Source organism: Cydia amplana, chromosome 3 (genome assembly GCF_948474715.1).
Source record: "Cydia amplana chromosome 3, ilCydAmpl1.1, whole genome shotgun sequence".
Classification (NCBI taxonomy): Eukaryota; Metazoa; Arthropoda; class Insecta; order Lepidoptera; family Tortricidae; genus Cydia; species Cydia amplana.
The window spans coordinates 11,077,991-11,103,536 of NC_086071.1; the positions used below are offsets into that span (position 1 = coordinate 11,077,991).

General features: G+C 34.6%; 1 protein-coding gene across 3 annotated transcripts in view; it reads right to left on the reverse strand.

Moving 5' to 3' along the window:
* LOC134662491 (nephrin-like) overlaps positions 1-20,577 on the reverse strand; it is a 188,326-nt gene extending 167,749 nt beyond the window's left edge. For 2 of the 3 annotated variants that reach the window (XM_063518735.1, XM_063518734.1), the window contains exons 1-2: positions 20,290-20,577; positions 3,910-3,994 (exon numbers count right to left, since the gene is read on the reverse strand). The gene's annotated coding sequence lies outside the window, so the exon portion shown is untranslated. The remainder of the gene's footprint in view (positions 1-3,909; positions 3,995-20,289) is intronic. The other variant, XM_063518736.1, reaches the window with a different exon arrangement.
* Positions 20,578-25,546: the final 4,969 nt, after the last annotated feature.

Sequence of the window (25,546 nt, forward strand, 5' to 3'; positions counted from 1 at the left end):
CAGAGGAATATAATGTAAAATGAAAGCTTATTTCTGCGTTAAGAGCCCATCAACGTGCACACTAGCGCCACTGCTAAATAATCGTGATTATTTCAATTTAACGAAATATATTTTAAAAAAAGGGGGCCGCTACGGACTGTATCTTGTATTAAAGTACTTTTTGAATACATCAAACTAGTTTCTATGTTGCTGGATTCGTCAATCTACAGTGTGTAAATCCAATACGGGCGAATATTTAAACGGTGGTTAGCATAGGACCTAAAAAGTATATTTAGATAGATTTTACTTAGAAATGCATTGAAAATTTTAACCATACAAAATAATTCGGCCCGCAATGTAATACACCACACACGTTACGGGATACGAGCTTTTTAAAGTAACTGTCAACGCTTGTTGGCAGTTACTATGAAAAGCTCGTATCTCGTAATGTCATTATCATCTTCTGTTTCTTAATGTTTACAGTACATTGCTGCTCGGTACATGTGGAAAAAATTTATCACGGGGTCATAATTAAGTGTAACTTAAAAAAAACATCTTAATTAATGATAAGACGGATAAATTCTATATCTGGTTTAATTTATTGCCCGTATTTGACTTACACACTGTATAAACTCAAAACAAAAACGGCCGTTTTAATTTTGGACGCATGGATTGACGAATCCAGCAACATAGAAACTAGTTTGATGTAGGTATTCAAAAAGTACTTTAATACAAGATACAGTCCGTAGCGGCCCCCTTTTTTTTAAATATATTTCGTTAAATTGAAATAATCACGATTATTTAGCAGTGGCGCTAGTGTGCACGTTGATGGGCTCTTAATCTTTTTCGAACATTTTATCGAATTGTCTTATCGAGTTTTGCTTTTATAAAACAGTAAGTATTTGAAAGCCAAAGTACAAGAAAAAATTGTGTCACAACAAAAACATATAATTTTCAAATAACATATAGATTTTAGATTGAAAAGGTATTTTATTAAAAAAGATTAAGGAACATTCATTATCAAATAAACAATTAAACAAAAAATACAATAATACAAGCCTTAAAAACTACTACATTTAAAACAAGCCACCTTACATAAAACTAATAGCTAGGTACTATAGGTAGTTACTACCTATAGTACCTAGTAGTAGTAGTGATTTTAGATTAGATTCCATCAGTTTAAGCTATTTTCCAAAATTACCTTAACTACTGTGCAAATTTGAAAGAGAAGCCGGAAAATTGATTACTTTTAATATCGCAATAATATATCGTCAGGTGACAAGCAAAACTCACTAAGTACCACCACAAGTTCATAGCCACGGTAAACCATTATTAGTATGTACGAAGAGAAGGTTAATTTTTGTTTAAATATTTTTTAGTAATTAGTGAGTTTTGCTTGTTACCTGACGATATGGGAACAAATTGATTTTATCTACCTAATTTTGCAATTTGTGCATGAAATATAAGATGGTTTTGTTTATAATTCGTTTTTTTTTTTTAGCATTAGAAAGAAGGTAAGCGATCTTGACATGTGTTTTAATTGAAAAACGCTTTTTAAAAATCAGTAACTATTACTTATGAAAGCAGAAGAATATAAATGATCGTATTAAATTCATAATTGTTACATATTTGCCGTGACTTATTTTTAAAACATGTTTTTCAATTAAAAGACACATCAAATTTGTTTACCTTCTTTCTAATGCTAAAAAAAACGAACTATAGTAAGCTACCTTCTACACTATGCATTTAAAAGTTAAATAATATTCTAGATTTGTAATGAGTCTTAGCCATAATTATTTTTCTTTTTTATATACAAAACATTTGCTGCTTTCGTAAATAAAGGTCAAAATACTTAACAATTGGGTTTGTATATTAATAAAAATAAAATAAAATAAAATAAAATGACGACTGACGATAGTCTTTGATCTGTTCCGCCCTTACTTCAACTTCAACTTCAACATTTATTCAGCAAATAGGCCACAAGGGCACTTTTACACGTCAACATTGAATTTACATACAAGCAAAATAATAATAATTATACATCAACAATGATTAAATACAACTACAACTACCAAATCAAACTAACGTAATACAATTACTTAGAGATGTATAAGGTCTCTTAATGTCGAATTACATAAAAAACTATAATAATAATATTAAAATAAAAACAAAACAGATACATGGAAAAAAAAATCTAAACTTATTTAGAGGTGTAAATGTCTCTAAGTGTCAGAACTAAAAAATAACATAGTTTATCAAATTATCCTTAGAGATGTATAGGGTCTCCAAGAGTCACAATCCTGTATGATTAACACATTACGAGAAAAAAAAAAAAACATACGAGAACCGAATGAGGCGTCTCACTGCAATTAAATTAAAAAATAAAGTTACTAAATATATTCGTGTTAGCTTAAACAGACCCGTCTCCACAAACAGCACCCGTTCACGAGTACGACGCGTATCTCAGCCATCGCCTCCCTCAACCTTCATTCGGGAATGCTAGTTAGGACCTCTTTTTTTTGTTATTCGTACAAGCCAGTTTGAATATACCGCGGTTTTGCCGTTGCTATCGCTATTTTTTTTTACTTTGGTTAAAAATTAGTATATCGTATTCGTAGCTATAAATTTGCATATACTTAGGTATAAATTTATCCCCAATACCATAGAGAAAAAAATACATAGAGTGCTCACTCCATACATCAGTTTTAGTACTAAAAAGACTATTAGCATCTAGCATCGAGTAGCGGAACTATCAGTACTGCTACTTGACAATAGATGTAGCCACCGACCGGAAAGTCTTATGCTGTTGAGATAAGACTTTCCGGTCGGTGCTACATCTATTGTCAAGTAGCAGTACTGATAGTTCCGCTACTCGATGCTAGATGTAGACACTGAAATTAATAGTCTGAACTGATGTATGGAATGAGCACTCTATGTATTTTTTTCTTTATGCCAATACACACCAAAATCACTGCCTTTAAAAATTGAGGGGTTCCCTCAGTTCCTCGTGGATTCCATTATCAGATGAGAACCAGATTAATATGGGACCACCTTGGAGGTACCTACCCTCCTTTCGAACAAAAAAAGAATTACTCAAATCGAACTACAGGGAGTAATCGTTAAACGTACATAAAAAAAAATAGCTACAACCGAATAAAGAACCTCCCCCTTCTATGAAATTGAAGCCGGTAAAAAAATAACGGCGAATGAGAACTAAACTCCGTTTGTATGGGAAGGTGTAATTCGGCCAAGCTTGCTAGGAAACTGTACTGTCAAACGCCGAAGTTAACGGAAAGCAAAAACACATTATGTACAGAGGGCCTACCGCAAAAACCGAATTTCGCAAATTGCGGGCATTTTTCTCTACCACTTTAATTACGCCTTCATTGGAGTAAAAGAGCTATGCCCGCAATTTGCGAAATTCGGTTTTCGCGGTAGCCCCTCAGTAGCGGCAGATGAAGCAATGAGATGTTGTATCCAAATATTCACACACTTTTCACTCCCTCCTCACAACAAGCTTACACACATACAAGTACACACTCCTCTTTCATTCCTAAAGAATTCCTATTCTTATGGCTCCTCTCCACGATGGGCCGGCGCCGGCCACTCCAAGGGACGCATTTATGCGTTAGAGGGAGCAAGTGATGTTGCTATCTCATTCTGCCGTATGGCTGCGTCCCTTGGAGTGGCCGGCGCTGGCCCATCGTATAGAGGAGCCATTATGTTTAGTATAATTGTAAATTTTATTACTGGTAACTCGTGATGATCATAACCCCCGCGATACGGGCCATGCCTAGTGCGGGGTTCACTGCAACGTGCCTAGCTTATAACTTTTATTATGAATAAAAATATTGTTATTGTTATTGTTAATATCTCTTGATACCATTTTAAAGTAGTGAAATCCGCGGGAGACAACTAGTAAATACATACCTACGTCGTAGTTGTTTTGCTTCCGGCATCGGCATAGGAAGCGAAAAGCGAACTGCAACTGGGTTAATGCAGACTTTACTCGCAGCTGGAATAAAAAATATTGATATTGGTTACTTTAGGTGCCTAAGTATAGGTATAGGTAGGTCGATGAGTTTTGAGATGATCAAAATTTTAAAATGGAAGGCACGTTTACGTTTCTTTCTTTGACATTTTATTTTACTGTATTTGACTTTTATTTTTTTGTTATGATTATTTGATTGTTTATTATTTTTTACTTGGGTGAATCAACTTTTTAGTGTTCACCATCAAACGTACAGAGTCCCTGATCGATAATACAAATTTAAATAAAAGTAATGAGTTTTTTAGTATTCGGTTATGTTCCTATTAATATTATCTAACATTTTATTACAAAACATTTTATTTCGTTTACAATTTACCCGTTCTATATTGGTTGTCCAAAAGACCAAAAGTTGGTTTTCAATAGTAGGACAGATTGTCCCCGTGCAACGGTGCACCATAAAACTTTGTATCATAAAAAAATACTGTTGTGGAATTGGTATTTAAACACATAATCATGTTTATGGATAAGTATAATTAATAAAACATACCGATTTATTATATTTGCGTTAGTTGGTTTATGAATAAATTGCCTTTTAATTTTGTCCCTTTATTTATCCACGCCATGCAGGTCAACTGGACAACCATAAATTAGTTATGAAATCTGAATATAGATAACGTAGTAAGATACTTGACAACAAGTTCAAATTTCTGGCAATCAGATAGGCCTACCGGTCATTTTGATTACACGAAACTCGCGGCGTCAGTCGGTCGAGTACTGTTGGAGAGCGTGGGTGGCTTTATTGCATGTCCATCGGACCACTGGCACAAATACATAAATACTTAACATATTACAATAAATGACATTGTACCAGATATTATTTTATATGTATTTTACCGTAAGGGTGAAAAAACCACAAAAAATCCTTAATATTTATTATACGGCACAAAGTTATAGAAAAGTCCCTCAGACAACTAGTCACTTGGACAATGGAAGTGGTTGTCCGTAGGACATTTTGGTTGTCCCTTGGACAAAAACGATGAGATAAGATTTTTTATAAGGTATGAAACAAATTTAATTATCTATCAGAAAGCACTAACATACATATATATGTTATTTATTTCTGATATTTTATTAAATTTGTTTCATTTAGTACCCTCTTTAAGATTTATTATTAATATTTCCATTGGACAACCAGATATGTCTATGGGACAACTAAGTTGTCCCTTAATTGAAAACCACATATCATTGTTTTATTTCTTTTTTAATTCAAGAGCAGTTCATAAATGTTTAAAGATACAATAACACAATATAAAAGAAAGTAGCAGGAGCAATTTTCTTACATTACTATAACTATTTCGCGTTTAAATTAAAAAGTTCCGATTCTGTTAAATAAGAGTTGTCCAGGGACACTTTTAAGGGATATATTGTGAGATTTCGTGATATACAGGGTGCTTCCTGTAACAGGAGCAATAAATTAAACTGTAGGCTGTACTCCTCAAACTGACCAACATTTGTTCAGCAACTTTTAAAAATTATGAATCCTTCAGACTTCCTCTTTTTCATACAAAATAAATATTGCCTTCAATGTACGCTGACATCAGTGTGTTTGACGTTGCTTGTCACGCTTTAAACATAACAAAATTTGCAATACATTGCGTCTTAGAATAAACTTTAAAGTTTAATAAAAATCAAAACCTGAGTTATTTTCAAAAGTTGCTGAACAAATGTTGGTCAGTTTGAGGAGTACAGCCTACAGTTTAATTTATTGCTCCTGTTACAGGAAGCACTTTGTATATGCCATATATAAAGATAACATATTAAACTGCATTGTTTAATAATGTAAGTATAATAATTTTTAAACAATAACTAGATAGTTTGTTTAAAAATAAACTGCATTGTTTAATGAATGTAAGTATAATAATTTTTAAACAATAACTAGATAGTTTGTTTAAAAATACTTTTGGAGAGTGGCCCAGGGGACAGGGCTGATCTGGGCTGGTGAACATTTTTAGCTAAATTCACTAAATTCTTAAAGAAACAGCTCTGCTCTATGCATAATCATAAACAAGAGAACATTATTTTTAGAATAAAATATATAAATATGGAAAATAAGAACTAAAAATAAAAATCTACAATTTCTTCATGTGGACATTTAAAAGTTGATTCACCCGATTACTCTCGTCTGGCATAAATATCTCTCCACTGTGAATGCAAATACATCGAATGACAGACGGACCGCCTATATATCTGACACGAAATTATGAAATATGTCATCAATCGGCAAAAACAAACCATACCTGGATAGCATAGAGCCTTAAATTGTATGAAGTGATTTGACAATTCACGAAAAGAGTGCAGACTTGTCATTGAATATGTCTGTCTCACGTATTTCATTTGCAATTTTAAATTGTGACACAAATAAAAATCAGGTAGACTTTTAATTTGCTTTTGATAGAAGATGTGTAATAAACCTCCTTCTTACATAAAAAAGAATGATAAAGAAGTCAACTTGTGAGACTGTGACAAGGACAAACAATAATAGCACTTTCGCTGTTACTCCTACTGAAAGATACATAAGACTATCCCGTTCGGTCATTTCCCCCGCCCCTCATGCCAGATCCAGTTATATACTAGATTCATGATTGCAATACGTTCAACAAAAAAATTATATCCATTTTATTCCGTCAAATCGATGATAGAATATAATGTGAGACAGACATGTCCAATGACAAGTCTGCACTGTTTTCGTGAATTGTCAAATCACTTCATACAATTTACGGCTCTATACCAAACGTGTACGGTTCGTCGTTTTTGAAGGTCGATAACATATTTGTGATTTTCCAACGTGTCAGATATACAGTGTGTGGCCTATAACGCGGGCAAAAAATTAAAACGTAGATTCTACTCCTCAAACTAGACAATCTTTGTTCAGCGACTTTTAAAAATAACTTGTGGTTTGTATTTTAAAACACTTTAAAATTTAATCGAACACGCAATGTATTACGAAATTGATTATGCCTGTACGGTGACAAGACTGACGGGCAATGTCAATTAGACGGAATTTAAACTACATTGAAAATATTATTTAGTTTGTTTGAAAAAGGGTCAATTTTAAGACTACATAATTTCAAAAAGTTGTTGAACAAAAGTTTTATTGTTTGAGGAGTAGAATCTACGTTTTAATTTTTCGCCCGCGTTATAGGCCACACACTGTATAGGCGGTCCGTCGTCGATCCGATGTATTTGCTTTCACAGTGGAGATATAATTTATGCCAGATAAGAGTAATCACATAATTTTGATTTTTATGAGTAATCAAATATTTTTAAGCGATCCGATCCGATATTTATGCGGATACAGACCAACGATATTTTTGCCGGCCACAAAGCATCACATATTTTTACCGAGGTAGTGTCGTCATATACTTATGGCTCCAATGGAGCATCCGATATTTTTGCACGGCTGCCCACAATCATATATTTATGCTGGTGACTGTACAAGATACCTACATAGAGAAGAACAAAGGCCATTTTAAAGTTGTTGGTAGGTTAATACTTAAAATCCTAACCTAGGCCTCACGCTGCCATCGCCGCCGGATTCATTAAAATCGGATCGTGTTCTGCCTACAGGGAAAAAAGTTGGTGCAGAGTGGTTATTCCGCTTCCCGCTTTCAAAGCACAGATTATTCGATTCAAAACCTATAACCATTATTTGTAACATAAGTCTAATAATATCAGACTCAGCCATATTCGAACTTTAAGATACGTCAACTATTAGATAATAGAAACGATATGGATTGGATATGTCAATGTCAAACAAGTGTCAAAAGTGACGTTTCTTCAAACAAAAACTTCACTTTTGCCACTTTTTTGACACTGACATATCCGATTCATATCGTTTAGATATCTAATATTGGACGTATCTTAAAGTTCGAATATGGCTGTATATACCCGAATCGAACTTTGAGATACGTCAATTAAATCTAATCCATTACGTTTCTAAATCTATTATTGGACGTAACTTAAAGTTCAATCCGGGCCCATATTATGTGCGCCTGTGTCTGAAACTGAATATGACTTGAACTGCAATATGAAGATACCTATGTGTTAGCCGATGGATTTCAAACTGTGCGTCGAGATGCCCCGAGGCGGCGGAATCTTCTTATTCCAAAGAATATTCGATTTTATTAAGATTCTAATTCGTGCTTTATACTGGTATTTATTTGGTTTTGAATAATTTAGAATCAAGGGCACGGGTTTAAAATCTGATGCAGGATGCCGATTTTGATATATTATAACAATTTGTTAAAGTTATTTCAAACTTCAAACTTCAACATTTATTCAGCAAATAGGCCACAAGGGCACTTTTACACGTCAACATTGAATTTACATACAAGCAAAAAAATAATAATAATACATCAACAATTATAAAATACAATTGCAACTACCAAATCAAACTAACGTAATACAATTACTTAGAGATGTATAAGGTCTCTTAACCCCTGGAGCGCCCCAGAATTACCGTAGTATGGAACTCCTATACTAGTTACTAGCACACGTGTCTTGTTAGAGCGCTCCACGGGTTAATGTCGAATTACATAAAAAAAACTATAATAATAATATTAAAATAAAAACAAAACAGATACATGGAAATAAATGTCTCTAAGTGTCAGAACTAAAAGATACATAGTTTATCAAATTATCCTTAGAGATGTATAGGGTCTCCAAGAGTCAGAATTCTGTATGATTAACACATTCATTAATAATTATCTTGTCATGAAACGACTCACAGTGCATCTGGCTTGTACCAATACCTGTGAGCAAGAGCGTAATGACACAGCTTCCCAGTGCATGTCGCGCGCACTGATCGATGTGAGTGATCCTCAAGGTCGTAACATAACAATATCAAAAGCTCACGAAATTGATAAATCGGGATCGGCCGTCTTTACAAGTTTTCATTAGAAAATCGATCTACAAAAGAACTGAGGGCGTGCGCTTTAATATTGCACTTATCCACTTTTTGTTACGTACCCCGTAAAAGTCCATAGATCTCAAGAGCATTGGAATTGGGTCAAATGCAGCACTCTCACCGCCAATACAACGTACACCGTCGAGACTTCGAGAGCTCTGATCACATTACTCACAATCACGAATACAACAGTAGGTACTTTTCCTTTGATACCATGACATTTCGTCGTCATAGGCATTTCGACATTTTTAGGCACTTGGCCATTGGGTCATACGACCCAACCTGACCCGACCTGAATACTCAGGTCGTATCAGCGGGGAGGGTTTGGCTGTCGCAAGTCCCGATCCCGACCCGGCTTCGTGTTTATTTGGAAAGAGACACTGAATGTAGGTATTCAATTAATGTATTAGGAAATGCTACACACAGTCTTAATGATTCATGGACTAGTATTACTTTGTCAAAATAATATTCCGCTTGAGCTTCTAGCAAGCCGACTTAGAGCCGATTAAGAGCCCGTTAACGATTTTAGAACCAAAATGTAAAATTGATAGATTTAGTCGTTGAAATCGTACACCTTTTGTTACGTAATACCTAAATAACAAGTATTGGTTTCTATTTGCACGTCTTCTCATCTTGCCTTTTAATAATGCGGTCCCGAGCGTGCGTCACCGGCAATATATGACGAGAGCAGTTTTAAAACAATTCCTCAAAAAATTATAGTGGTCAATTATACAAAGTAATGTATAATAACAGTTTCAGGAAATGTTGTAGATTGTTTAAGTATCAAAATTACGTTGAAATTAAGTCGATTTTCATGAAAAATTGTCACTTGTTTTGAAGTAATTTCTGGTGAAAATTGATTTCATCTAACTTTCATTTACTCTTGTTCAATATCATATAACAAAAATGTAGTGTATTAGAGTTGGAGTACAGGGTATGTGTAATACAAAATTACCATTTTTAACAGTCCAACATTACGAAATTTACAAATAAGATCGACAAAATCAGTGCTTTACGCGCGTTTACCTAAATGTCTATCAGAAAAAAATCATTACAAATTTAGTGAATCTGTTTTCAAAAACATGATATGTACAAGTGCAAGATAAGAAGACGTGCTAAAAAATACCAGTACTCGTTATTTCTATTACGTAATAAAAGGTGTACAATTTCATCGACTAAATCTATCAATTTTTGCGACTAAAATCGATACCGGGCCCGGCCTCTTAAGACAGCGCAATAAGCTTTAGAGATGTATTCTCATCAACTACATAATTTTTTAAATCCACCCCATAATATTATAAGGAAATAAAATGATGCTGATTAAGTATAAAAGCACGCGGGCGTAGCCGCGCATACAGCAATTATTAGGTTATTATTTATATCATTCGCTGTTGATATGAGCGTAATTAAATTGAAAATCGCGACAGTTTCAGTTAATTAACTTTACTTTATTACTCCAACACCTACTCCCGAAGCGAGTTCATATCAGCAAACTTGTAAATGCGTAATAATAAGTATTTCCATTGTATACAAATTACGCAGTGTTCTGGAAATACACGTAACGATATATGTTTTTGACTCAGGATTTCATTCTTTATTTCTTTAAATATTTACGTAAAGTCTATTTTTTATTCGGTAGACTAAAATGACATTTCATAGTATGAAATGACACATGATGTTCATACTATGAAATGTCATTTTAGTCTACCGAATAAAAAAATTTACTTTACTGATTTTTAATACAGTGAGTATACAGTACCTACAGCAGTACAGTAATACAGTAGTACATTATTATATTATAAGTATGTTGAGTAAGACTAAAAACTCTAATTGATATTTCAGGACATTGTTTTTTTTTCTACAAATCATGATATTTTCTTTCTTCCTTTTTTATATCATAAAGTACCTTTTTTATCAAACACGCGAAATCTGACCCTCAACAATATTCAGCAGGCCGAGTTTTGTGCTCAAAACGTAAAATTTACATAGATTTACATATTTTTTATAAAAATGTTTTTTCTCCAGGAGAATTGGCAAGGGGAAATTGGGGAACCTGACAAATAATCTCGTGATTATGTATCTACAGTCTTAGGTAGGTATTTTATCTTATCGCACGGCTACCTTAGTTAGCGACGCAATAAATAATCTTATAGGTAAGCATTTCTCAGGATCTTATAGGAAGCGCTGGTGGCCTAGCGGTAAGAGCGTGCGACTTGCAATCCGGAGGTCGCGGGTTCAAACCCCGGCTCGTACCAATGAGTTTTTAGGAACTTATGTACGAAATATCATTTGATATTTTACCAGTCGCTTTTCGGTGAAGGAAAACATCGTGAGGAAACCGGACTAATCCCAATAAGGCCTAGTTTACCCTCTGGGTTGGAAGGTCAGATGGCAGTCGCTTTCGTAAAAACTAGTGCCTACGCCAATTCCTGGGATTAGTTGCCAAGCGGACCCCAGATTCCCATGAGCCGTGGCCAAAATGCCGGGACAACGCGAGGAAGAAGATAGGTAAGCATTTCTCAAAAAAATTGTACATTTCGATCACATCTTAGATTTCTATAAAAATTGGTATGCCGGTAAAGTACCTACATGAAGCTGAACAATTTCCACCATATTTCCCAAAATGTCCAGGAAAGTTTGTATGAAACATTCCTTTTTTGTTACCAAATGTGTAAGGAAATCTGGTAACAAAAAAGGAATGTTTCATACAAACTTTATTGGACATTTTGGAAAATATGGTGGAAATTGTTCAGCTTCATGTACTTTAACAGCACCAATTTTTATAGAAATCTAAGATGTGATCGAAATGTACAAATTTTTTGAGAAATGCTCAGGTACATAATAATTGCCTGGCAATTTCATGGTTGTACAAAATTCACTCGACATTAGTTTCAGGGTGGGTCTTAGGAGGCTAACGGTACTTTCCCAGAAGAATTTGAAACCCTTAGTTAGTCGATAAATATTATTAATACCTATATGTATTTTGGTATATGTAATTTAATACTATTTAGCGAGATTTTGCGTTTCAAGGTTATAAATGGTATGGAGATGACATCTGTCGATGAATCTATGCTATTTGAAAAATATTATAAAGGAGCTGTCATTTTTCTCTTTATTTTCTATTTCACATAGTCTGGAACAATGACCCAATTATTTATTTGAAAACCGAGTTTAACCCTAGGGTTCCTATGAACCTAGCGGAATCAATTGTTTTTTTATTGGTCAGTTCACCTTCATGTAGTCGCAAGTCTGACAGCAGATTCTGCCATCATGAGCATACGTCGCCGAGGAGTAGCAAATAAGATCCTTTTTGAGGGGCTACTGCGAAAACCGAAATTCGCAAATTGCGGGGATCGTTCTCTTTTACTCCAATGGAGGCGAAATTAGAGTGACAGAGAAAATTGTCCGCAATTTGCGAATTTCGATTTTTGCGGTTAGAGTCCTGATAACCGAGTATCATTCGTTGGAACTAACAGATAGACGACGTAGCCGTGAGTTTTTTATTTTTCTGTCTTATTGTGGTTTTCTCGAAACTGTAATAATCAAACATGGTTTAATACATGCCGAATACCCAGAGGCATTTAAATTTACTATCTACTATTAAATCGTTATTTATTTAGTGGTTATATATTTTATTTTATTTTTATTATTAATGTATTTTTTTTGTCTTATTTTTATTTTATTTATAATTATGTAATGGGTCTATTGTCTGAATAAAGAAACATTCAATTTAATTCAATTCAATTAACTTGTATCTATTACTAATACATACCTAATTACTGAGTAACTAAGATACCTAGTCATAATTATATGATTCTGCATCGCATTTTGTAACGCAAAGTTTACCAACTATTAGTAGGATATAAGTAGGCAAATGTTAACATACAACTATTCAATTTTTTTTTCATATAGCCGTAGGCACTTAAATGGAAAGTATTACGTCATCCTCAAAGGATCGATAATACTTGCTAGTGTTTTTATGTGTATTGTGTGTAGCGTACAAATACTCACATTCAGGCTCTTTACGAAGCTATTGTGTGACGAAATGGGCAATTTATTCACTTACGTAACGCAACTTCAAAAACTAAACAGAAGATGGTAAACGCCTTTTTAAACTTTTACTGATTTTTTATTTGGCATGAAACAGTAATAAAATAAACTGTAACTAATTATTTTCTGATTAATGATATTCTTAGGGAGTTTTCTAGCAGAAAGAAGCTAAGTTTTGTCACTGAGACTGGCTTCATTACCTTTCTACTTACATAACGTAATACAAATTTAATTAGCTTCTTACAACCAATCCTTCGTGGTTCTTACGATCAGTCTCAGTTACACGGTAGACCCATACTTAATCGTCCAACAAGTTACTTCATCAACGGCTTGGCACTAACTAAAATATTTAATTATGACAGAACTGGTAATTTCATATACAATTAAACAGACGACTACTGTTATGGGTGTGCGTGACTATAGCTACTCATATTCGGACACGCAAGGTATTTTATTACGATACGTTTTGTGAGGCAGTCGATACGATGGATGAACATTCTTTTTAATTTTACAGCAAAATGTGGCGTTGTGGGAATGAGACCTTCAAGATGTATGTGGTAGGGTAGGAAATACGTTCAAAATGAGTTATTTTTATAGGGGGAACCAATTTCATTTTCGCACGAACCCACATTTTCGAACCCAGAGGGGAAACTAAGCCTTATTGGGATTAGTCTGATTTCCTCGCCATGTTTTCCTTCACCGAAAAGCAATTGGTAAATATCAAATGATATTTCGTACATAAGTTCCGAAAAACTAATTGTTACGAGCCGGAGTTTGAACACTTTGAACTCGCAACCTCCGTATTGAAAGTCGAACGCTCTTACCACTAGGCCACAAGTGCTTAGCTTACGAGCGAAATGCACGATAAATACACATGATTCAAATATCATTCAGATGTCAGTGTACGTTCGAATTGGCCTGATAGTCTTTTTGTATTATATTGACATTCCATAATACTTCTGCCGAATGAAATTAAATCCGTTTGTAACATAGGATGAAAACTAAAACTTTTAGGCCTTTCCGTTCACTTACAGGTTTTAGGCCTCCCTCCCCTAAGAGGCATGTAGGTACCTACCAATTACTGAATATTCATAAAGCTTAATGTCCATAAGTGTTAGGCCTTGAATTGTTCCAGTTCATTACTCTGTCCTTTCAACAGGGGACAGTCGCTTGGTACCTAATAATAGTTAATTACTTAGCTTAATAATTATATACGTTTTGTTTTTAAACGGCTTCTTCATTCCTTATTTATTCGTCCATTAGGCGTCACTTTGACAATTTTGGTAATCACAGAATGCAACATATACAATGGAACTGGAACCTTTGCAACACGAATCTTATGAAGGGATAATTTTATAGGTCCTTATTTAATTGAAGGAAGAGAGAGAGAGAGAGAGAGAGAGAGAGAGAGAGAGAGAGAGAATTCATCAGTTCATTTTTAACATAATTACAGAGGTAACACAAGTTCCTTTTCAAGTACTTTTTTTAAAATTATGTAGTTAAGTAATGTACCTACTGGATTAAGGAATTTTGAATAATGAGAATTTTTGGTTAAATCGGGGAAACAGCATTTAATTTCGTGTTAATGATGATTTGAAATTATCACCTTATCAAGGTTCATAGTTAATATATACAGTGTGGAAAGATAAGTCGGGCCTTAGAGGGAAACTACTTTAAATCCTTAAGCTGGCTAATTTTACTTAAAGGAGACATTCCTTTATTTTTAAAAAGAAACAAAACTGCATTCAAAGATTTTCTAAAACTCGCTTGCCTCGCCCGGGACTTGATCCGACTAAAAATTCAAAAAAATAAAAACTCGCAATTTTATTCTACTAGTCGATACAGTTAATGTTAATGATAACATTTCTCCAAGAAACATTAGGTCTTAAACTCGTCTGTCGTACAAAATATCCATAAAATCTAATATTGATAGCTGGTCAACCAAATCTTGTCAGTAAAAAAAGGCGCGATATTCAAATTTTCTATGGGACGATATCCCTTCGCGCCTACATTTTTCAAATTTGCCGCCTTTTCTACTATCAAGATCTGGTTGACCAAGTATAGTACTCAAGATTTTTTTAGACAAGCCAAATTGAAGAAAAAAAGAAAAATACTTTGAATACAGTTTTGTTTCTTTTTAAAAATAAAGGAATATCTCCATTAAGTAAAATGAGCCAGCTTAAGGATTTAAGGTAGTTTCCCTCCAGGGCCCGACTTATCTTTCCACACTGTATAAACATGTTATAGGTAGGTACGAGTACATTGTTTGAAATCAAAACGGGGTTTTCGTTAGTAAGTTGCGCTTGAACTAAATATAATTGGGCACTTGAAAAGTTTTCTGACAACGTATTTGGCGTTACGTTTATACCTACTAACTAACAGTTCAAGTAATCATTCGCTGTAATTATATTATAACTATTAACTGTAAAATAATTATTACATAGTGTATTTCGTTTAAAATGTAACCGTGTAATTCATACCAGTATTATACATTATACCCACCGATACAACATTATCTACTCACGACATTCCCGAGAGTGCTAAATACAATATGTCTCTAATTCCCGAGCATACAACAAATACCTGCGCGCATACAAATAGATGTATTATTTATCCCAACCCGTGTGTCTCCGATACGGGGTGGATGTCGAAGCCAACGGGTTCCCATTTTTAATACTGAATTAAATTACAGGCTGTTTTTATTAGTCACCTGTGGGGTGAGCGACTTTTACCTTAGCCTCAAAATCGCGAAAGAAAAATATTGGCTGTTTCATACATTTTGGCTAGTCTGATGATGATCATTTTGTAATTGACGTGCATTAAAATCAGAATCAGGCTATGAGTTTTTTATGTTTTGCCCTACGCAAATTTTAGGGATACCTATCAAATTCAATAAATACGTTTGTTGTAAAACATCAAATTCTATCTAGAGTAGAATATACTTTATTTGGTGTAAAACATAAAACTTAAAATACATCTTATTTTAATATATTCTAACACCAAAATGGATGCCACTCAGCATATGCCGATATCTAAGGCAGGGATCGGATACCGGTATTTTTTGTATGGGAACGGAAACGGTATTTTTTCGTTCTTTGCTAATTACTTCATTTCTAATTGGGCAATCTAATAATATGAAGTCGTAACCTAAAAACACAACTGAGTCCTACATTTTGAGTATAGAATAATTAGAAAAATATGGTTATTTCTAAGTTTTTGCAAAAAACCGGTTCCGATCCCTGATCTAAGGTACTTAGCCATGGCGCTGGTTTTCAGGGCAACCAGGGAAAACACAATAAAAATAAAAATAAAATGAAACAAAACCAAGCTAACATGTGGGAGAAAGTGAATTTAAACTATAAATAGACTTAAACAGTAGGGACATAATCCATGCTTTGACCAATTTGAGAGTAGGTTTGTATGTGTTAGTAAACTTGAAATTGAAACAACTTACAAATTAAAATAAATAAAAAGTCAGATTATAATTTTAATAATAACATCTAGCTGAGAACCGTACGTCAGCTCAAGTGTTGGAAATTTGAAGATCAAGAAATACTTTGTAATCTTTTTTAGGGTTCCGTACCCAAAGGGTAAAAACGGGACCCTATTACTAAGACTCCGCTGTCCGTCCGTCCGTCCGTCCGTCCGTCAGTCCGTCCGTCCGTCCGTCCGTCTGTCACCAGACTGTATCTCACGAACCGTGATAGCTAGACAGTTGAAATTTTCACAGATGATGTATTTCTATTGCCGCTATAACAACAAATACTAAAAAGCGGCCAAGTGCGAGTCGGACTCGCCCATGAAGGGTTCCGTATTTAGGCGATTTATGACGTATTAAAAAAAACTACTTGCTAGATCTCGTTCAAACCAATTTTCGGTGGAAGTTTACATGGTAATGTACATCATATATTTTTTTTAGTTTTATCATTCTCTTATTTTAGAAGTTAGGGGGGGGGGGGACACACATTTTACCACTTTGGAAGTGTCTCTCGCGCAAACTATTCAGTTTAGAAAAAAATGATATTAGAAACCTCAATATCATTTTTGAAGACCTATCCATAGATACCCCACACGTATGGGTTTAATGAAAAAAAAATTTGAGTTTCAGTTCGAAATATGGGGAACCCCAAAAATTTATTGTTTTTTTTCTATTTTTGTGTGAAAATCTTAATGCGGTTCACAGAATACATCTACTTACCAAGTTTCAACAGTATAGTTCTTATAGTTTCGGAGAAAAGTGGCTGTGACATACGGACGGACAGACAGACGGACAGACAGACAGACAGACAGACAGACAGACAGACAGACAGACAGACAGACATGACGAATCTATAAGGGTTCCGTTTTTTGCCATTTGGCTACGGAACCCTAAAAACAGAATAAAGTAAAGATTTAAGTGGGGCTCCCATACAACAAACGTGATTTTTGACCGAAGTTAAGCAACGTCGGGCGGGGTCAGTACTTGGATGGGTGACCGTTTTTTTGCTTGTTCTATTTTTTGTTGATGGTGCGGAACCCTCCGTGCGCGAGTCCGATCGCACTGGGCCGGTTTTTTTTTCTATTTGAAATAATCATTTATTTACAAACAAGATATAGGGCAAACCTTGGCTTATCGGTGATACTTGGTAATTCGGTGATAATGCGTTGTTATCTTACGCTGAGCTTACAATGCTGAAATGTAAGCAATTAAATCGCTGCCAACCCAATTGCAAGCATCAAAACTAACAGCTGCCAACAATTTTATAGCTCGCATTTCCTCATGGTGAGAACTGTGTAAGATTAAACGCAGTATCACCGAATTACCAAGTATCACCGATAAGCCAAGGTTTGCCCTATACAGTGCTAAAAGAAATTAAAAACTAGCTTAAATCTAAAATAGGCCTTTGTAATCTTACTTTTAAAAGTTGCTGTCGAAGTCTATCTCCATGCTAACTTTCACTTACTTGCTAGCGAACAATAATGAATTGGTAGGTACCTACTACAAATTGTTTTCAAAATTCGACGAAACCCGTCGACTTGAAAGGTCAAGCATTTGCATAAAATCTTTAACTACTGTTATTGCGTTAGTCCCTCAGTATTACGTCGGTCCCAAAGGCTCCTACATGGCTCCTAACACAAGTTTATACATACCATCGTTCATATTAGTCCATAAATTAAAATAATTTTGACATGAGCAGCCATTCCGAATCAAGCTTATTTTTAAATCTTTTATGGCGTTTTTTGACATTCAAATACACCTCAAATTGCTAATTATTGATAATATACGAGCAGTAGATTCTACAAATAGTCAGTTATATCAGTGACTGAATAATATACTTATTGATCAAACCCTAATAGTACCTATACTTATGCCTAGTCATAAGTAGTCAACCTATATTTATACTTTTTAAGACACCTTCTTTAAATAAACCCCTTGTAAAATAACGTTTACTTACCCACCGAAACAAAAAGATATATCTAAGTAAGTAACTATAGACTAGTTAGAATTTTCAAGCTCAGAGGCTATTGAAATAATAAAAGAGGTCATTAAAAAACTGAAACTCATTACAGCTGCGTATACCAACGCTCACCCCCACATGCAAGCCTAGTCATTAATAACGTTCGTGCCAACTAATCCAGTCACTTTTTGCGTACCTACGGATATATCCTATAAAATAGATTGAAAACCACATTTTTTAAGCAAAATTATTTAATAGGCCTGTGGTCTACAAAATAACCTTATATTTTGATTTAGCAATTGAAGCCAAACCATGTGTTTTCAGATTTATGCACAGATAGTGTGAGTAATATAGATACATAGATAATAATTAATAGATAATAATAGTTCTTTGCAATAGTCCAATCTTTTTTCCACCCAAACTTAAACCATAGACCAGTACCTACTCTGTCCATATTCTCTACAATAGCTTCCAATGCCTGCTGGAACCGGTTCACGGGTATCTATTGATGTACCCGTGAATGGGTTCCAGCAGGCGTTCTACATGACATCAAATCTCTCCAAATGGCCTCTACGTGTTGGATCTATATCCCCGCACGCATGCCTTATAAATGACCGGACTCGAAAGACCCGAGAGTTTCAAAACGGAGATACAAATAATAATAATAATAATTTGAGCTTATATACGTCCCACTGCTGGGCACAGGCCTCCTCTCATGTGCGAGAGGGATTGGGCTATAGTTCCCACGCTAGCCCAATGCGGATTGGATACATAAATATAATTATTCTTTTTTTTTTGTTGTCTACCACCATCCAATTTTGTTCGGTATTTGTGCGCTGTTACCGTCAATTTCCTTGAGAAAATGAGTGACATTCGTCGCCGCATTACTGCCGCGATTAGAACGTTCAATGTGACGCTCTTTCTCATTAAAATTGTCAGTGACAGCGCCCGCGTCAACGCTGCAACAGCAATATAGCTGCTGTTGCCATACGAATGTCACCTTAAGGGTAACATTCCATTTCTGACCATAGCTGCACTACTGGTACTGAACGCGTCGCTGTTACTGTCAATTTCCATAGTAAAATGAACAGCAGTGCAGCTGCGGTTGGAAATGGACTGTCACCTTTAAACTGTGATTTAAGGAGTTATTTTTTATATCCCTTCATTTGTTAACTTGTTAATGGAATTGCGTGACAGCCATCATACAGGAGCCGTTGTCAAATAAGTAGTCAAATAACTAGCGGTAACGGTAACCTTCATTCATTGCAGTAAATTAAATTTAATAAATTAATCAATAGGTATTTGGGGGCAATCTTACACAGACCGACCTAGCCCTAGACCTAAGCAAAACTTGTACCTACTGTGGGGACTAGGCGACGATATACATAATTAAATAATACCCGTACCACAACCACCCATAACTCAGAAATAAATATTCGAGATAAGTAAACATATAAGTATCTGCCGGTATTCAATTTCAAATCCAGAGCATATTAGGTATTCTTTTTAAACTCCTTTCCAGGCGGTTCGATATTATTGCGTATTACCTAGAATAAATCTGATCAAGCTTTTAACCGGACAAGTGCGAGTCGGACTCACCCACCGAGGGTTCCGTACTTTTTAGTATTTGTTGTTATAGCGGCAAAGGCAATAAATAATTCAATCAGTTAATTGAACAATTTTACACGTTGACTTATGTTTCCAATTAAAAATAGGTATTCATATATTCTTCAAAGCTGCAACTGTATGCGCAAGTACCATCAGCCGTAAAAGTGCATGGCGACTTTATCAATGATTCATTCTTAATTTCTTCATGCAATTTCGCAGCTCACTGTACCCATAAAAATACTAAACTGAAGACTCACCTATACGTCAAACATCCATTTGTCACTTCACTATTAATCGTACACTACTTACTTTTATGAATAAAATGTTAAACTTTAAAACTTATCCTAAAGTTTACTACCACTCACTAAACAGTATAAACAGTGTTGTTTTCGTTTATTACTATTATAGTCAACATTTCATAATATCCGTCCTTATCATTGATAGATATACAGGTGAAACTCGCGCGGAAATTTCTGCTTTAACCAGTACGAATCGGTTGAAACAGGTTGGAACTGGTCGGCGTGCGGCCAATTACTGAGGAAAGCACGCAAGTCCGCGTCAAAGGTGATGGTGCGCATGCTCCGAGACGATTGACACTCGTCCAGCTTATGTGAAATGCTATAGCGAAATTCCTAAGTTACTTTTTACTTTTGTTTCGACGAAAATAAATCTGGTATCTTTGAAACATGTTTTTTAAGAATAATTTATTTTGGACTTGAAATAAGTTACACACACATCATATTTCCGAACGTATACCTACACGTAATATATCGCCAGCTGAGAATACGTTTGTGCCATATCCATTTTTGAACAAAATCGTTTTTTAATGATTTCTAAAATAACAAAAATTATGCTATAATTGACACTAATCGGTTTTTGGAAAAACATATTTTACAGTACATATGGGGCTACTTTTCCGCACTAGTGCGTAAAATAGCACTTTTCGTGCGTATGTCGAAACTTTAAAGTGCCATATGTACTGTAAAACGTTGTTCGATACACGTGCGAATAGGTAATTCGCAACTCGTGTCGATTTAAAACACTCCCTTCGGTCGTGTTTTAATTTATGGCCACTCGTTTCGAATTTCCTCTTTTTCGCACTTGTATCGAAAATAACTATTTCAAAAATGTTGTGCCATATCCGCATTTTAGTATAGGATAATTACACTCTGTTAGAAGAAAATTATCACAAAAGTGTGACATATCCAAAACTTTTGTGTCATATCATACATTGTACGTTTAACATTTACTCATCAAAACGGATATGGCAATAATAAAAGTGCTATTATTTCATGATTACCACAATATTCACAATATCTGTATAGTACTATAAATAGTAAACATATGTGCCTAAATGATAAATAATAAGTTCAATATTTCCTAAATGTAAAACTTTTCGAGAAAAATTTTTTTTTTGCTTCTTTTCGCTCTCCTGTAAACCAATGTAAGTAGCGTGTGGCACAAACGTATTCTCACCCAGCGATATAATCATAAGGCTTTGAGAGGCTATCGAACATTTTCTCGTTTAGTGTCGTCGTCGCGGCCCTCTTTAAATATATATTTTTTTAAATACAACCGAACTACTTCTCCAAAGATTTTAGGTAAGTAACTTTTTTTTATGTTTTATGGACTTTAAAATATGAATATAATTTTCTATTTTAGAGTACCTGTCTTAATATAACTGTCTTAAGGTATAACGTATGTAGGTACCTAACGCTAAGAACTTGTAACTGAAAGATACGCTTGTAATAGATACGCTTTGCCTACTTACCTGTTTCATTATTATTCTTCGCCTGAGATAATAAGTACATAAATAGTAGATTATAACTTGCACACGAGATTTTTATTTGGTTAATTTTGTAATTAGCAAATTACCTTTGAAGAATAATAACTTAATAACTAATTAAGATCATTTTAATTCGACCTGTACTTAACTTTTTTAGTTCGTTCATAATGAAAATCTTTCCGTACTATTTTTGCTACAATAAGGCGAACATTTTCGAAAAATCTTACCATGAAATTTTCGCTACGGCACTAAAACTATAAAACTATGTTATCCTGCGTTAAACGTATTAGCAGCAGCATTCCCATAACAACATAAAGTTGCTACGAGCACACAAATCCTTGCGCCAGTGTGCTACGCTTACGCTACGAGTGTGATTGCTACGCCGCCGTAGTCTAAAGGATTGTTTTTTCTACTGCATAGCAAAGAATATCGTCCGCTGGAAATTACACAGCTAACAATTTAACGGCCATATTCGAACTTTAAGATACGTCAAATACTAGAGATTGAAACGATATGGAATGGATATGTCAGTGTCAAACAAGTGTCGAAAGTGACGTTTCTTCAAACAGACGCGTCACTTTTGACACTTGTTTGACACTGACATATCCAATCCATATCGTTTTAATCTCTAGTATTTGACGTATCTTAAAGTTCGAATATGGCCGTTAGTTTTAGAATAAACTGACGAAGACATACCGACAGGCCGACGCACAAAGAGACGGACAGTCGAGGGCAAATACGAAACTATAAAGGGAACCCCAAAAAAAAAGAAAAATTTCACTTGAAATTCCACCAGAGCCCGTACTATGAGTCACTGACAGTGTCAAAACTGACATTTACGCTATCGAGAACGTAATTTACTTTCTATACATCTCGTTTGCACTAATATGCGAGTACGAGCGAGATGTATAGAAAATAAATTACGTTCTCGACGGCGTTTATGTCAGTGACAAACTGATGGTAGGTACAGGAATACCTACGTTATTAAAATTGGTTGTTCGCACGGTTCATACCCATTGTGTAAAACTATCATATTGATTGATTTTTATTAACAACTATTTTCGTTTGATACTTGATGCCAAAGCTCGGAACCGGTTTTTTCTTCATACAAAAAATACCGGTACTATTACGTTATTTTTCGTTCTTTGAATTATTGTTTCGTTTTTGACGGGATAATCTAATAATACGAAGTTGTTACCTAAATACATGATTAAGTCGTACTCGTACGTAAAGAGCATAAAATAATTAAAAATATTGGGCTATTTCGGGGTTTCAAAAAAAAACCGGTTCCGAGCCCTGCTTGATGCGTATAGGCGCCCTTGTGGCCTGTCTTCTAAAGAAATGCCTGAGGTAGTTTCGTACTAAACATGAATTAATTAAATACCTGAACCTGTATTCATTATATTCCTACTCCGTATTAAAGGTAGGTAGGTATGACAGAATCTCTTACAAACAGAGGTTAATTTTGATTGTAATAACTGGTTCTGATTTTATCATGGATAATTATGATCTATCACCTGTCAACCGTGACATAATATCTTCAACCAGAATCACAGACATACAATTCCCGCTCGCGCTTGACAGACAGTTTAGGTGTGCGAAAGGGACGTATCACGTATATGAACATCCCATGAGTGCGAAAAAGTCAGACTACCAATGAGAAAACGTAACCACTTTTGAGTTTGACGACGGCCAAGAGCGTATCACGGTAATTTTCAAATTGAAAAATATACAAGGATTAGGACGAAAAGTGTTAAATAAAGTAATTCAGTGAAGATGGTGTCTTGTAGTGTGCCAGATTTCAGTGTTACAGTGCCAAATAATCCAAGCAAATACTCATTTCAGAGGATTTATGATATTCCGAGCGAAATTTTCATAACAATATTTTGTCAAATTAACAGCGTAAAAAGTATAAGAAGCCGGTTTATAAAGTCATTATACGTTTTTCTTCCTTTGTGTGCTAATATTTTATGATATTAGTCTATAATTTAAAATATTTTGTGTAAAAACATAACCTGTTACTTTACGCTAGGGCTTGACAAAATGTTCATATGACAGTATCGATAACTTGTCGGTATATTAATAGCTATGTAATTATTTCTTCACAAGACATCATTAAGATATATTAGCTTTTATAACCGACTTCAAATAATAACGATTGTTATACCTTTTTGAAGGTGCTCATGTTTAGCGGTAAATTTAAAACTTCACTTTCCAACACAGTAAGAGTTACATTAAGATAAGTCTGCAACGATTATGATACCACACGCAGTGCAAGTGTTATTTATACGTCATAATGTCGTAGAATTTTAACGTTTAAAATAACACATTTGAAAAAGCAATCAAACATCGACAGATTATTAATATGTTGTAACATGACATCACTATTTATGATCTCACATAGACAATTTACGCACACACTTGCATTTCATTTTTGGTCGCACTTTTGAAGATTGACAGTTGTTCTAGTCATATTAATTCTATGACCAGAATTGTCACCTTTGATAACTGTCAACTATCACCACATAGTATAAAACAAAGTCGCTTCCCGCTGTCTGTCTCTCCCTATGCTTAGATCTTTGAAACTACGCAACGTATTTTGATGCGGTTTTTTAATGTATAATATGTTAATCCTAGTGAAACCGGGGTGGGTCGCTGGTCAAAAACAAATTCATAACCAGTTATTGCAATCAGTATAAAACAACAGTAGGTATAGTTTGTCAAAGGACTGTCTCATTTAAAACATAGACAGAGAGAATCATACCTACTATCTTTGTCTTACACTAGTACTAGCACCCAAAAGAAATGGATGAGTATAGTTTTTTTGTGCTTTTTACTGACAATTTGGTTTGACCAACTATACCTATACCAACTGTTTTTTTTTATTTTTCAGAAAATTTCGTTGGAAAATTGTTTTCGTAACACCTGTCAAAAAGTACGCAACTATTCAAATTATTCGAACATCGTTTTTATAATGCGGCAGCGTGTCAAGCCAAGTTCAAAAGAAGAGACCTGGCGACGCGACGCATTGGCTAGGTATGTGTTTACACGAACCATTTGGAGCTACGTAACTCAAAATCTATTAAACATAAACATATGCTTCATTTATTAATGACCCTTAGGGGGTACCTAGAACCCCAAATTTCTTGAATATAGCTGGTTAGTATAAAAACTAGCCAAGTCAAACACTGAACTTAACATCCCAATTCCCAAGCAAAGTAGAACTTGGCACCCAGATTAGATTAGATCTCAATTATTTTTCCGGCGAAGTCAACTTTCACATTTATGTTTTTGGTGGGATTGTATAACAATACATAAACTATAAAACTTTTTTTTTTTTTTATATATATAAACAGACACATACACAAACAATAGGTACAGGTCATCACATCACTCTTAACTGCTTTTAATATTAAATATATATGTAGGTATAAAGTATTATTGGCCACGGTAATGTATTATTGGCCACGGTAATGTATTATTGGCCACGGTAATTTTTTTTGTTATACCTACCTACGTAGTAGAATATTAGAAATTGGTAATTGAGGAAAAAATTAAATTGGAATTGGTTTATTTCCGATAAACCAATTAAAACTGTGAAACCTGTAATTGGGGCCAATCGTTTATTTTTCTAGCAAAAATATTAGATGAATAAAAGTCTGTGAAAGTTTTATAATTGAGCATCTATAGGTAATAATAGGTATTATGTATGTACTTATATTATTATG